Below are 16245 nucleotides of genomic sequence, written 5' to 3' on the forward strand. Positions count from 1 at the left end.
AAATAGGCAGAGTGAGATTGTATGGCAGTCATTGCATGGGCTGTTGCCGGTGAGGGAGTTTCTGAAAATCGGGGTTTAGTGAGGAGTGAGAAGTGTCCGAGGAGTGGATGTGGTGGGAGTGAGAGTGTGGTGCATTTGTTTTGGGATTGTCAGTATGCTAGAAGTGTGATTGCAGGTCTGGGTTGTTTGTGTAAGGAGCTGTGTGAGGTGAATCTGTTGTCTTTTGAGCTTTTTATATTTGGATTGGGTATGTGGGAAAAGGAGAGAGTATTGTGGTTGATGATGGCATGTATAAAAGAGGTATTGTGGGATGTGAGGAATATGTATGTGTTTAAAAGGAATGATATTGTGGTTAAAAATTGTATAAAAATTATTTTGGGAAAATTGTATTTTTGCTTTGTGTGTGATCAGAGGAGGAGAGGGGAGGTGGATGCAGAGGGAATTTGGAAGACTAAAAAGGTGTTTTTTTGGTTGTTTGGCTATGATTGATCGTCGTCGCCGCCACCCAAGATCAATTGTAGTATCTGTTCTTATCAGTTTAATATCTGATACGTCTCCTAATTGGAGACCGTATAGTAAATGGATTTTTAGGACAGGGAGATGGAAAAGAGCTTGCTCTGTCCACTCCACACATTAACCCGTGACATTGCTATTGGTCGATCCTTCGAAGGGATGACACCCCTTTTCTATACCTTAACTTTAGGTATTCTAACTCCCCCAAATAACGACAGACTCTGAGCTTGGATTATAAATGGCCACAGTGGCCTTTATTATAAACATACAACAAGAATAATAACGTAGGGAGGAGTCCTTGAAGCTCCAAACTGGTGGTCAACCATAACAGGGAGTGGACAGAAACAAACCATGTATTTACTCCCAGCCGTAACCATCCAGGCTCGGAAGCACCAAAATACCCCGAAGGGTTAACCATGTCCACTTTTAACCTGGGGATCCGGCCCACCGTTGCCAAGATCCCCCCCCGAACCACCAGACCCGAAAACCAAGTTTACACCCACTGAAGGATCCGTACCCCGACGGATCCCCCAGGCCAATTTATCACCAACTCCAAGGACCCCTCCCACCGCCTCAGGCCACCACGACCCAGCAATTACCCAAAAACGCAACAAAGCAAAACACGAAAAATTAGGGCGGGCGGGCGGGATCTTCTTGCTGCTCCAGAGCGGGAACTGGTAAGCCCCACCCCACCCCCTCCTTATAACCCCTGCCTCATGCATATACTCCCTCCTCCCCAAATTAACCCTTTCCTCTCCTAATTCTCCCTCCCAAACCCCTGTCATGACGGCCTGCACGTACGCCGTCTGCGGGGGGATGGGACGGCTCGCTCCGGCCTGCTCTTGACATTGCTATTGGTCGATCCTTCGAAGGGATGACACCCCTTTTCTATACCTTAACTTTAGGTATTCTAACTCCCCCAAATAACGACAGACTCTGAGCTTGGATTATAAATGGCCACAGTGGCCTTTATTATAAACATACAACAAGAATAATAACGTAGGGAGGAGTCCTTGAAGCTCCAAACTGGTGGTCAACCATAACAGGGAGTGGACAGAAACAAACCATGTATTTACTCCCAGCCGTAACCATCCAGGCTCGGAAGCACCAAAATACCCCGAAGGGTTAACCATGTCCACTTTTAACCTGGGGATCCGGCCCACCGTTGCCAAGATCCCCCCCCGAACCACCAGACCCGAAAACCAAGTTTACACCCACTGAAGGATCCGTACCCCGACGGATCCCCCAGGCCAATTTATCACCAACTCCAAGGACCCCTCCCACCGCCACAACGAGGGTATTTGAAAACCTTAAATACCCGAGACCCCACCACACTTCACCGCTATTGCCCTTTCAATACCGGTCTGTAGACCCAAAGCCCACAAGTCAGTGCCCACAGCGTTCAAGTGAACACCATCACCCAGGAGGAAATCCCCCCCACCCTGTTCCAGCTCCAGATGACGGACAAACAGACCTCCATTCTTCACCACAAACTTGGCGACCGTCCGATTAACCTTGATCCTGGCCTTGTTGACCTTGTCCGCCGATCTGGCGTGCCTCCAACACCTCCTCGGAACAATGTCCGACCATACAACCAACACATTCCCAAAGGACGCCCATAATCTGCGAAGGTCATGCTTTATATCTCGGATCAGTTCCCTACAAGGGCGAATCCCCAAATCGTTCCCTCCAACGTGCAAGACCAGAATGTCCGGGAATTTGTCTAAACGAGCATTGTTATGCACTTCCTTCAAAACCGCGTTCCAGCCCAATCCCCGAAAACCCAGCCATCTGACCACGGCCACCTCTTTGGAGAACCCGAGCTGCCGACCGTCCCTCCGAACGTCCGCCCGTCTCGCGCCCCAGTACACGTACGAGTGACCGACTATCCAGATCAACAGGGGATTGGAACCTGAAAATACATAACAACTAAAATCCACAACCGTACTACAAAAACAAACAACATAACAAAACACCCCAATCCTCCCTTTCATCCTTACTTAAGGTCTCACGTAACTCCTGTAACGCTTCGACTCCCATCTCCCAATCCGTTGCACCACTTCCGGTGCTAAACCACCCAACGCCGCCTCAGTCGCAGCCCCAATTCGGAAGGAGTGAGAGGCAAAACGGGAAGCATCCAAACCCAACTCCCCCAGGGCTCGTCTAAGCACTGCCACAAACTGAAACTTGGACAAAAAGGACCCATTTTCGTGACACAACAAAGGACCCTCTTTTGGGGGCTGAAAACAACTAAAAGCCTCCCAACAACTAACGGGACACATAAGCGAACCCACAACAGCGCCCAAAACCACACGTTTTCCTCTACCCTCCTGATCAGTCTTCGATCTACGCAACCAAAATTGTAACCCCCTTTCGGTAAGCACCACATCCCTGGCCCAAAGCCCCCCCTGCGCATAGGTGCTAGGCGACACGATCTCGCTCACCCGCAGCGCGCCAAAAAATGCCAAAGAAAATGCCAAACGAAACAGAGCCACCTCAAAGTCCGATGTGCAAATCTCACTGAGTTTTGCACCTACTCGTTCCAACAAGCTAAAGGAAATCGGGCGCCTTAGATCGCCCTTTCCCACCTTCCTTCTGACGCCCTTCATCGCCTGTCTCACTACAAACAACTTTGTTATATCCCGTAAACCTCTAAGCTGAAAACCAAACGCCAATGCCGACCGAATCCTCTCCACTTTTGATGCCGACCATCCGTCATCAGCACCCCGTCTCAACCACAATAACAGGGCCCCAACATAATCCTCACCCATGTTATCCACCCCACAAGACACCAACCAGGTCTCCCAATCACACCACACCGTCCGGTATGCTGCCCAAGTGCTGGGTGCCAAAGACGCCTGAATCAAAGGTCCTGCAGCCCGGATACCACGTTCCACAGTTCCTGAGGGCAGTCCCGACCCGTCTCCTCCGCCTCCGGAGCCAAAGCACGGAAACGCTCCCACTGAAACCGAGACAAAGAGTCAGCGATGGAGTTCTCCACACCGGGCACATGAATTGCCGAAACATGCGCATTGATAGACATGCAGAACAACACTAACTGACGCAACACCCGAATGACTGGGGGGGACGACGCCGTCAAACTGTTGATCACACAAACGACTGCCATGTTATCACAATTGAACCATACCCTGCGATTGCGCAAATCTTCTTTCCACAAATGAACAGCCACCAAAATAGGAAAAATCTCCAATAAGGTCACATTTTTTACCAGCCCGGAACCGAACCAGTCGTCTGGCCACCTTGAGGCACACCACCGCCCTCCAAAAAAGGCGCCAAAACCGATCCCACCTGACGCGTCCGTAAACAAATCCAAGTCATGGTTACCAACCACTTCCTCCATCAGAAGCGATCGGCCGTTGTACCGCGACAAAAAGCTGTCCCACACCTCCAGATCAGCTTTGTGCTCACTAGACAAGCGCACAAAATGATGGGGGGACTTCACCCCTGCTGTAGCACCTGCCAGCCTCCGAGAAAACACTCTCCCCATTGGGATAATTCTGCACGCAAAGTTCAACTTGCCAAGAAGAGACTGAACTTCCCGCAACGGCAACTTCTTCAAGCGACGCGCTCGAGCCACCTCGCTTCTCAAACCGAGCACCTTATCCTCGGGTAACCGAAACTCCCATGCGACTGAATCAATGACGATGCCCAGAAATGAAATACACGTACTGGGCCCCTCAGTTTTACCTGGCGCCAGCGGAACACCGAACCGCCCGGCCACCCAAATCATTGTTCGTAACGCCATTTCACAACAACCAGACTGAGCCGGCCCGATGCACAAAAAGTCATCCAAATAGTGGATGATGTCACCCAAACCAGACACATCCCGCACGACCCACTCCAAAAACGAACTAAAAGCCTCAAAATATGCGCAAGACAACGAACAACCCATCGGCAAACATCTGTCAACATAAAACCCTTGGTCCCAATAACAACCCAACAGTCTAACACTGTCCGGATGGACAGGCAGTAACCGAAACGCCGACTCGATATCTGTCTTGGCCAATAACGCACCCCTGCCGCATCTGCGCACCAAACGAGTAGCCTCATCAAAAGACGTATAAACCACAGAACCAAGCTCCGGATCTATACCATCATTCACAGACCGCCCTTTAGGGTAAGACAAATGATGAATTAGCCTAAACTTGTTAGGCTCCTTCTTAGGAACCACACCCAACGGAGAAATAACCAAATCTTCAATGGGTGGCGCGGGGAAAGGGCCAGACATCCTGCCCAACGCCACTTCCTTGCTCAACTTTTCCGACACGACCGCCGTGTGTAACATTGCCGACTTCAGATTCCTTACAACTTGCGGAATACTAAAAGTAGGTGCAGGTATTTGAAAACCATCCCGAAAGCCCAAAAACAACAACTCCGCTTTCGGCCTATCTGGAAACCTATCTAGAAAGGGGGCCATCACGTCCAGCCTCACTGGCGTCGCCCCCTTTTGAATTACCGTCTGGCTTAACCTTCTTTTTGAAGCACTTTGCTGCCCCATGGGAGGATCCACTGCAATGCGAGCACACGTGCTTGAATTTACAGGTGGCCCCAAATTTGCACTGGCCGTCATTAAACTGCCAGCACAAGCCGTGCTTCTGACTCGCTTGGCCAGACTGACTACCTGTTCCCGCACTACCTTGTGCTGCGGTCTGGCCGGCATTTCCGGCCCCCCCCTGAAAGGAGTGGCCAAACTTTGTGGGCGCCATCACCCGCAACCATAAACCAATGTCCTTCTGATCCCACCGGATCGACGGACGAACTGCCTTCCGCTGCCTAAATTGCTCATCGTACCAGAGCCAGGCCTGGCCCCCGTACGCTCTGTGCGCCTCCCCTATCGAATCCATATAACAAAAAAGCGCCGAACAATTTTCTGGCGCCTTTTCACCAACTACACTCGCTAAAATTGCAAACGCTTGCAACCAGTTCACAAACGTCTGCGGGATAAGGCGCCACCTCCTTTTTTCCTCGTCCTCCTTCTTACTGTCCTCCTTTTTGTTCTTATCTAAATTGAACTTTTCCAAAGGAAGAAGCGAAAAAATTTCCACATACTCATCTTTCCATATTTTCTCCCTTCCTTCTTCAAATGGGCCCCCAGCGGCCCCTCAAAACAGACGTAAACCTCCCCCCGAGCTTTGTCGTCTAAACGGATCCCGCCTTCCTTCTCCTTCTCAGTTTGTACCGACACCGACACCGGGACACTTGAACTGCTGGGTGCCAATGCACCCTCCCCAGATGCCCCGGCACACACATCTGTAGAACCAACCCACGCGGCCAACGGGGACGGCACCGACCTAACCTCACCCAACCTCGCGAGCAACTCCCGAACGCTCAACAATAATTCGCCAACCCCTTCGTTCCCCGAAACCGACCGAGTCCCCCCCTGCTCCCCCATAGCCCCTACCCCACTTGTCTGACTAGCCCCTACCCCCGGGAAATATAATCGTGTTGGAGACAAAACAGACATAGAATCTTGCTCACCAGGCTGCAGAGGAACTGCAGTCCCCCCAGCCGCAGGCGTCGTCTGTGTCCTGTTGTCCTCGGCTCCTGGTCCACTCTGCCCGCGAGGCTGCGTCTCACCCCGAGATGATGAACGAGAGGATGCGGCCCCGTCTCGGCCCGACGCTGAAGATCCCGATGCGGCCCGATAAGAAGGACTGCCCGGTACTGGCCCACCGCCCGATCCATGCCCCGGGGACGCCCGGCCCGTACTCCCTCTGGCTCCCCCTTGTGATCCGGCTGATGTACTTGGCGTCCTGGACGGGCCCGGCCGCACCGGGGACGAAGCGGTGCTGCCGACCGCTGTATGACCGGCTCTCCCTCGCCGACTCACTGTAGCAGCAGGAGCAGGACGCCCGGCCGCCGCCACGCTGCGGCGCCCCCCCGTGACATCGCTGGTAATCGGCGCTCTAGCGCGAGAAGGCCCCGCCCCCTGAGCTGATGAAGCGGGCCTCACTACCGCCGCAGGCCCCCTCGCCGCTTGTGCACACCTCCCGGACCGGGCCCTGCTGGGACGCTTACCGGCAGGCACACGGTCCGGAGGGTCGATGGAGGGGCTCCTTCGCCGTCGCTGCGGCCTAATCGGATCCGGGGACAGCCGTTGTGGGGGCCGCACGCGCCGGGAGCGCCGCTCACTGGTGGCCGCCGTCTGCGCTCCTCCGCTGCCGCTACCACCGCCGCTGCCGCCGCCCAGTATACCGGAGACCTGGGCCTCTAACCAGCCTGGAGGCTGGCTCTCCGCTGCCGCCCGCAGCTGCTGCAGGATCCCATCTATTCCGGACATGGCAGTCTGCTATCTTCTTGCTGCTCCAGAGCGGGAACTGGTAAGCCCCACCCCACCCCCTCCTTATAACCCCTGCCTCATGCATATACTCCCTCCTCCCCAAATTAACCCTTTCCTCTCCTAATTCTCCCTCCCAAACCCCTGTCATGACGGCCTGCACGTACGCCGTCTGCGGGGGGATGGGACGGCTCGCTCCGGCCTGCTCTTTATTGCGGTATCTCTGGGAACAGTGGACTCCATCTCTGATCCGGCTTCCAAATACAAATTGAATTGAAATCAGCACACGTTGTGTTTTAACCCATTATGTGAATTCTTTTCAGGGTCAAAGTTGCGCATTTCAAATGTCAAATGCATTTAGCTAGATTTAACTTGACCAATTGCAACATTTTGCGTGCGCATTGTTTGCACCTATGCATGTCAAGCATTGTATTGCGTTCAATATGAAATCTATCAATCAATCAATCAATCAATCAATCAATCAATCTCTCTTTACTGGTTGCAACCGGTGTGTGAAGATGTGGACACGTATTTGGCCTTTGTTACAGTGTTGCAAATATATCGTCTGCAAAGTTAGGCCCCTTGCTATCAGTACTTAGTGTTTTAATTTAAGTAACCCAGAAGTAGTTCTGCCGTACATACCACGTTTGTGACAGCATGATGTCTTTTGTAAAACATTGTCTCCCTCTTGGGGACCACTGACTTTTAGGGTATGTGCACACGTCAGGATTTCTTGCAGAAATTTTCCTGACGAAAACCAGACATTTCTGCCAGAAATCCGCATGCGTTTTTACCGCTATTTTGACGCGTTTTTGATGCGTTTTTTGTGCGTTTTTTCCCAAATGCATAGAATTGTGGGAAAAACGCAGAAAATCCGCAAAAATAATGAACATGCTAATTTTTTTTACCGCGCTGCGTTTTTTTCGCGGTAAAAAACGCATCCATGTGCACAAAACATGCAGAATGCATTCTAAATGATAGAATGCATAATGTATGCGTTTTTAATGAGTTTTTAAAACCTGAACATGTGCACATGGCCTTACATTTGGTGTATATGTATTTAAAGAAAGTAAACATTGTCTCTGTGCTGATCTTGAATACGCTGCCTATCTCCACCTGTGTGAGTATTCTAATGCTTTCTGGCAACCAGGTGCGCTGCCTGCATTAGATAGAATCTGCGCACGGAACCCTCACGTGTCACAATGGGCCCTTGGCCATGCTTCGGAACCCTCACGTGTCACAATGGGCCCTTGGCCATGCTCCGCAACCCTCGCGTGTAACAATGGGCTTGGAACCCTCACGTGTCACAATCGGCCCTTGGCCATGCTTCGGAACCCTCACGTGTCACAATGGGCCCTTGGCTATGCTCCGGGACACTCGCGTGTCACAATGGGCTTGGAAACCTCACGTGTCACAATGGGCCCTTGGCCATGCTCCGGAACCTTAACTTAATCTCCCCAAAGGGTATCAGTGTTAGGCCTTGGTGCGGCATAAGTGCAAGACAATTTCTGGTTATTGCTTCTTGGCCTTCTGGCTAGGATGAAGGATCAGTGTCAGGCCTCGGGGCGGCACAAATACAAAACCATTTCTGGTTATCGCCTTTTGGCTATGATTGATCGTCGTCGCCGCCGCCCAAGATCAATTGTAGTATCTGTTCTTATCAGTTTAATATCTGATACGTCTCCTAATTGGAGACCGTATAGTAAATGGATTTTTAGGACAGGGAGATGGAAAAAGAGCTTGCTCTGTCCACTCCACGCATTGACCCGTTATTGCGGTATCTCCGGGAACAGTGCACTCCTTCCCTGATCCGAATTCCAAATACAGATTGAATTGAAATCAGCACACGTTGTGTTTTAACCTATTATGTGAATTCTTTTCAGGGTCAAAGTTGCACATTTCAGATGCCAAATGCATTTTGCTAGATTTAACTTGACCAATTGCAACATCTTGCGCGCGCATTGTTTGCACCTATGCATGTCAAGCATTGTATTGCGTTCAATATGAAATCTATCAATCAATCAATCTCTCTTTACTGGTTGCAACCGGTGTGTGATGATGTAGACACGTATTTGGCCTTTGTTAGGGTATGTGCACACGTCAGGATTTTTTCCTGGCAAAATCCTGAGAATTCTGCCAGAAATCCGCGTGCTTTTTTCGCGCGGAATTTGCGCGTTTTTTGTGCGGAAATTTTGCGGATTTTTAGCGTTTTTTTATTTTATTTTCCGGAATGTCCTTTTTGATAGGAAATCCGCAGAAAATCCGGAAAAAGATAGAGCATGTCCAGATTTTTTGCGGTATGCGTTTTTTTTGCAGAAAAAACGCTAACATATGCACAAAAAATGCGGAATGCATTCTAAAAGATAGGATGCATAATGTTAGCGTTTTTTTACCAGATTTATAGCGTTTTTATGGCGAAATTCCGCAAAAAAAACGCTAAAAATCCTGACGTGTGCACATACCCTTACAGTGTTGCAAATATATCGTCTGCAAAGTTAGGCCCCTTGCTATCAGTACTTGGTGTTTTAATTTAAGTAACCCATAAGTAGTTCTGCCATACATACCACGTTTGTGACAGCATGATTTCTTTTGTAAAACATTGTCTCCCTCTTGGGGACCACTGACTTTTACATTTGGTGTATATGTATTTAAAGAAAGGAAACATTGTCTCTGTGCTGATCTTGAATACGCTGCCTATCTCCACCTGTGTGAGTATTCTAATGCTTTCTGGCAACCAGGTGCGCTGCCTGCATTAGATAGAATCTGCACGCGGAACCCTCACGTGTCGCAATGGGCCATTGGCCATGCTTCGGAACCCACACGTGTCACAATGGGCCCTTGGCCATGCTCCGGAACCCTCGCGTGTCACAATGGGCTTGGAACCCTCACTTGTCACAATGGGCCCTTGGCCATGCTCCGGAACCCTCACGTGTCACAATGGGCCCTTGGCCATGCTCCGGAACCCTCCCGTTTCACAATGGGCCCTTGGCCATGCTCCGGGACCCTCGCGTGTCACAATGGGCTTGGAACCCTCACGTGTCACAATGGGCCCTTGGCCATGCTCCGGAACTCTAACGTGTCACAATGGGTCCTTGGCTATGCTCTGGAACCCTCGCGTGTCACAATGGGCTTGGAACCCTCATGTGTCACAATGGGCCCTTGGCCTATAAAAAGCATTGCGGTGGCAGTCCTCTTCAGTCTGCTGCTGGAATAGCGGCGGGAAGCATGGTGATAGGTAGGCAGCAGAGTCTATACCCGGCATCAGGAGAGCTAAGGGAAGACAGCTGCTCTCTTGTTTGCTTTTTCAATTTGCCTCTCGCACACCTCCTCCTGACACTCAGTAAGTAGTGCACATTGGAACAAAGAGGGGGGAGGGTTACAATAGGTGGGGTTATGCAGATTAAAAACATAGTAACATAGTAACATAGTTAGTAAGGCCGAAAAAAGACATTTGTCCATCCAGTTCAGCCTATATTCCATCATAATAAATCCCCAGATCTACGTCCTTCTACAGAACCTAATAATTGTATGATACAATATTGTTCTGCTCCAGGAAGACATCCAGGCCTCTCTTGAACCCCTCGACTGATTTTGCCATCACCACCTCCTCAGGCAAGCAATTCCAGATTCTCACTGCCCTAACAGTAAAGAATCCTCTTCTATGTTGGTGGAAAAACCTTCTCTCCTCCAGACGCAAAGAATGCCCCCTTGTGCCCGTCACCTTCCTTGGTATAAACAGATCCTCAGCGAGATATTTGTATTGTCCCCTTATATACTTATACATGGTTATTAGATCGCCCCTCAGTCGTCTTTTTTCTAGACTAAATAATCCTAATTTCGCTAATCTATCTGGGTATTGTAGTTCTCCCATCCCCTTTATTAATTTTGTTGCCCTCCTTTGTACTCTCTCTAGTTCCATTATATCCTTCCTGAGCACCGGTGCCCAAAACTGGACACAGTACTCCATGTGCGGTCTAACTAGGGATTTGTACAGAGGCAGTATAATGCTCTCATCATGTGTATCCAGACCTCTTTTAATGCACCCCATGATCCTGTTTGCCTTGGCAGCTGCTGCCTGGCACTGGCTGCTCCAGGTAAGTTTATCATTAACTAGGATCCCCAAGTCCTTCTCCCTGTCAGATTTACCCAGTGGTTTCCCGTTCAGTGTGTAATGGTGATATTGATTCCTTCTTCCCATGTGTATAACCTTACATTTATCATTGTTAAACCTCATCTGCCACCTTTCAGCCCAAGTTTCCAACTTATCCAGATCCATCTGTAGCAGAATACTATCTTCTCTTGTGATAGTAAGATGATAGTAAAACGAGTGGCTCACAGCTTGAACATTCAGCAGATTTGTCATTGTGAAGGCGTCCGGTTTGCTAAAATGTCCTTTTCAGGGCAATCTTTTGATACATCTCCCCAACGGGTGTCAGTGATAGGTCTTGGTGCGGCACAAGTGCAAGACGATTTCTGGTTATTGCTTCTTGGCCTTCTGGCTAGGATGAAGGATCAGTGTGAGGCCTCGGGGCGGCACAAATACAAAACCATTTCTGGTTATCGCCTTTTGGCTATGATTGATCGTCGTCATCGCCGCTGCCCAAGATCAATTGTAGTATCTGTTCTTATCAGTTTAATATCTGCTACGTCTCCTAATTGGAGACCATATAGTAAATGGATTTTTAGGACAGGGAGATGGAAAAAGAGCTTGCTCTGTCCTCTCCATGCATTGACCCGTTATTGCGGTATCTCCGGGAACAGTGCATTCCTTCTCTGATCCAGCTTCCAAATACAGATTGAATTGAAATCAGCACACGTTGTGTTTTAACCCATTATGTGAATTCTTTTCAGGGTCAAAGTTGCACATTTCAGATGCCAAATGCATTTTGCTAGATTTAACTTGACCAATTGCAACATTTTGCGCACGCATTGTTTGCACAAATGCATGTCAAGCATTGTATTGCGTTCAATATGAAATCTATCAATCAATCAATCAATCAATCAATCTCTCTTTACTGGTTGCAACCGGTGTGTAAAGATGTGGACACGTATTTGGCCTTTGTTACAGTGTTGCAAATATATCGTATGCAAAGTTAGGCCCCTTGCTATCAGTACTTAGTGTTTTAATTTAAGTAACCCAGAAGTAGTTCTGCCATACATACCACGTTTGTGACAGCATGATTTCTTTTGTAAAACATTGTCTCCCTCTTGGGGACCACTGACTTTTACATTTGGTGTATATGTATTTAAAGAAAGGAAACATTGTCTCTGTGCTGATCTTGAATACGCTGCCTATCTCCACCTGTGTGAGTATTCTAATGCTTTCTGGCAACCAGGTGCGCTGCCTGCATTAGATAGAATCTGCACGCGGAACCCTCACGTGTCGCAATGGGCCATTGGCCATGCTTCGGAACCCACACGTGTCACAATGGGCCCTTGGCCATGCTCCGGAACCCTCGCGTGTCACAATGGGCTTGGAACCCTCACTTGTCACAATGGGCCCTTGGCCATGCTCCGGAACCCTCACGTGTCACAATGGGCCCTTGGCCATGCTCCGGAACCCTCCCGTTTCACAATGGGCCCTTGGCCATGCTCCGGGACCCTCGCGTGTCACAATGGGCTTGGAACACTCACGTGTCACAATGGGCCCTTGGCCATGCTCCGGAACTCTAACGTGTCACAATGGGTCCTTGGCTATGCTCTGGAACCCTCGCATGTCACAATGGGCTTGGAACCCTCATGTGTCACAATGGGCCTTTGGCCTATAAAAAGCAGTGCGGTGGTAGTCCTCTTCAGTCTGCTGCTGGAACAGCGGCGGGCAGCATGGTGATAGGTAGGCAGCAGAGTTTATACCCGGCATCAGGAGAGCTAAGGGAAGACAGTTGCTCTCTTGTTTGTTTTTTTCAATTTGCCTCTCGCACACCTCCTCCTGGCACTCAGTAAGTAGTGCACATTGGAACAAAGAGGGGGGAGGGTTACAATAGGTGGGGTTATGCAGATTAAAACGAGTGGCTCAGAGCTTGAACATACAGCAGATTTGTCATTATGAAGGCGTCCGGTTTGCTAAAATGTCCTCCTCAGGGCAATCTTTTGCTCCATCTCCCCAAAGGGTATCAGTGTTAGGCCTTGGTGCGGCACAAGTGCAAGACGATTTCTGGTTATTGCCTCTTGGCCTTCTGGCTAGGATGAATGATCAGCGTCAGGCCTCGGGGCGGCACAAGTACAAAACCAGTTCTGATTATCGCCTTTTGGCTATGATTGATCGTCGTCGCCGCCGCCCAAGATCAATTGTAGTATCTGTTCTTATCAGTGTAATATCTGATACGTCTCCTAATTGGAGACCATATAGTAAATGGATTTTTAGGACAGGGAGATGGAAAAAGAGCTTGCTCCGTCCTCTCCATGCATTGACCCGTTATTGCGGTATCTCCGGGAACAGTGCACTCCTTCTCTGATCCGGCTTCCAAAAACAGATTTCAGATGCCAAATGCATTTTGCTAGATTTATCTTGACCAATTGCAACATCTTGCGTGCGCATTGTTTGCACCTATGCATGTCAAGCATTGTATTGCGTTCAATATGAAATCTATCAATCAATCAATCAATCAATCTCTCTTTACTGGTTGCAACCGATGTGTGAAGATGTGGACATGTTTTTGGCCTTTGTTACAGTGTTGCAAATATATCGTCTGCAAAGTTAGGCCCCTTGCTATCAGTACTTAGTGTTTTAATTTAAGTAACACAGAAGTAGTTCTGCCATACATACCACATTTGTGACAGCATGATTTCTTTTGTAAAACATTGTCTCCCTCTTGGGGACCACTGACTTTTACTTTTGGTGTATATGTATTTAAAGAAAGGAAACATTGTCTCTGTGCTGATCTTGAATACGCTGCCTATCTCCACCTGTGTGAGTATTCTAATGCTTTCTGGCAACCAGATGCGCTGCCTGCATTAGATAGAATCTGCACGCGGAACCCTCACGTGTCACAATGGGCCATTGGCCATGCTTCGGAACCCTCACGTGTCACAATGGGCCCTTGGCCATGCTCCGGAACCCTCGCGTGTCACAATGGGCTTGTAACCCTCACGTGTCACAATGGGCCCTTGGCCATGCTCCGGAACCCTCTCGTGTCACAATGGGCCCTTGGCCAATGCTCCGGAACCCTCTCATGTCACAATGGGCCCTTGGCCATGCTCCGGAACCCTCACGTGTCACAATGGGCTTGGAACCCTCACGTGTCACAATGGGCCCTTGGCCATGCTCCGGAACCCTCACGTGTCACAATGGGCCCTTGGCCATGCTCCGGAACCCTCACGTGTCACAATGGGCCCTTGGCTATGCTCCAGAACCCTCAAGTGTCACAATGTGCTTGGAACCCTCACGTGTCACAATGGGCCCTTGGCCATGCTCTGGAACCCTCGCGTGTCACAATGGGCTTGGAACCCTCACATGTTACAATGGGCCCTTGGCCATGCTCCGGAACCCTCGCTTGTCACAATGGGCTTGGAACCCTCATGTGTCACAATGGGCCCTTGGCCATGCTCCGGAACCCTCACGTATCACAATGGGCCCTTGGCCATGCTCCGGAACCCTCGCGTGTCACAATGGGCTTGGAACCCTCACGTGTCACAATGGGCCCTTGACTATGCTCCGGAACCCTCACGTGCCACAATGGGCCCTTGGCTATGCTCCGGAACCCTCGCGTGCCACAATGGGCTTGTAACCCTCACGTGTCACAATGGGCCCTTGGCCATGCTCCAGAGCCCTCACGTGTCACAATGGGCCCTTTGCCATGCTCCGGAACCCTCACGTGTCACAATGGGCCCTTGGCCATGCTCCGGAACCCTCACGTGTCACAATGGGCCCTTGGCCATGCTCCGGGACCCTCGCGTGTCACAATGGGCCCTTGGCCATGCTCCGGGACCCTCGCGTGTCACAATGGGCTTGGAACCCTCACGTGTCACAATGGGCCCTTGGCCATGCTCCGGAACCCTCATGTGTCACAATGGGCCCTTGGCCATGCTCCGGAACCATTACGTGTCACAATGGGCCCTTGGCTATGCTCCAGAACCCTCAAGTGTCACAATGGGCTTGGAACCCTCACGTGTCACAATGGGCCCTTGGCCATGCTCTGGAACCCTCACGTGTCACAATGGGCTTGGAACCCTCACGTGTCACAATGGGCCCTTGGCTATGCTCCGAAACCCTCGCGTGTCACAATGGGCTTGGAACCCTCATGTGTCACAATGGGCCCTTGGCCTATAAAAAGCAGTGCGGTGGCAGTCCTCTTCAGTCTGCTGCTGGAACAGCGGCGGGCAGCATGGTGATAGGTAGGCAGCAGAGTCTATACCCGGCATCAGGAGAGTTAAGGGAAGACAGCTGCTCTCTTGTTTGTTTTTTCAATTTGCCTCTGCACACTTCCTCCTGGCACCCAGTAAGTAGTGCACATTGGAACAAAGAGGGGGGAGGGTTACAATAGGTGGGGTTATGCAGATTAAAAATGAGTGGCTCACAGCTTGAACATACAGCAGATCTGTCATTGTGAAGGCGTCCAGTTTGCTAAAATGTCCTCCTCAGGGCAATCTTTTGCTCCATCTCCCCAAAGGGTATCAGTGTTAGGCCTTGGTGCGGCACAAGTGCAAGACGATTTCTGGTTATTGCTTCTTGGCCTTCTGGCTAGGATGAAGGATCAGTGTCACGCCTCGGGGTGGCGCAAGTACAAAACCATTTCTGGTTATCGCCTTTTGGCTATGATTGATCGTCGTCGTCGCCGCCGCCCAAGATCAATTGTAGTATCTGTTCTTATCAGTTTAATATCTGATACGTCTCCTAATTGGAGACTATATAGTAAATGGATTTTTAGGACAGGGAGATGGAAAAAGAGCTTGCTCTGTCCACTCCACGCATTGACCCGTTATTGCGGTATCTCCGGGAACAGTGCACTCCTTCTCTGATCCGGCTTCCAAATACAGATTGAATTGAAATCAGCACACGTTGTGTTTTAACCCATTATGTGAATTCTTTTCAGGGTCAAAGTTGCACATTTCAGATGCCAAATGCATTTTGCTAGATTTAACTTGACCAATTGCAACATCTTGCGCGCGCATTGTTTGCACCTATGCATGTCAAGCATTGTATTGCGTTCAATATGAAATCAATCAATCAATCAATCTCTCTTTACTGGTTGCAACCGGTGTGTGAAGATGTGGACACGTATTTGGCCTTTGTTACAGTGTTGCAAATATATCGTCTGCAAAGTTAGGCCCCTTGCTATCAGTACTTAGTGTTTTAATTTAAGTAACCCAGAAGTAGTTCTGCCATACATACCACGTTTGTGACAGCATGATTTCTTTTGTAAAACATTGTCTCCCTCTTGGGGACCACTGACTTTTACATTTGGTGTATATGTATTTAAAGAAAGGAAACATTG

The 16245-nt window shown here is 49.8% G+C and overlaps 5 pseudogenes; all 5 read left to right on the forward strand.

The window, feature by feature from the left end:
• Positions 1–488: 488 nt before the first annotated feature.
• LOC138640260 (U2 spliceosomal RNA) lies at positions 489–666 on the forward strand (annotated as a pseudogene).
• Positions 667–8405: 7739 nt separating this feature from the next.
• LOC138640168 (U2 spliceosomal RNA) lies at positions 8406–8614 on the forward strand (annotated as a pseudogene).
• Positions 8615–11370: 2756 nt separating this feature from the next.
• LOC138640202 (U2 spliceosomal RNA) lies at positions 11371–11582 on the forward strand (annotated as a pseudogene).
• Positions 11583–13051: 1469 nt separating this feature from the next.
• LOC138640179 (U2 spliceosomal RNA) lies at positions 13052–13260 on the forward strand (annotated as a pseudogene).
• A 2291-nt stretch (positions 13261–15551) lies between these two features.
• On the forward strand, positions 15552–15763 carry LOC138640144 (U2 spliceosomal RNA; annotated as a pseudogene).
• The last annotated feature ends 482 nt before the right edge of the window (positions 15764–16245 follow it).

Source organism: Ranitomeya imitator, chromosome 5, assembly GCF_032444005.1.
Source record: "Ranitomeya imitator isolate aRanImi1 chromosome 5, aRanImi1.pri, whole genome shotgun sequence".
Classification (NCBI taxonomy): Eukaryota; Metazoa; Chordata; class Amphibia; order Anura; family Dendrobatidae; genus Ranitomeya; species Ranitomeya imitator.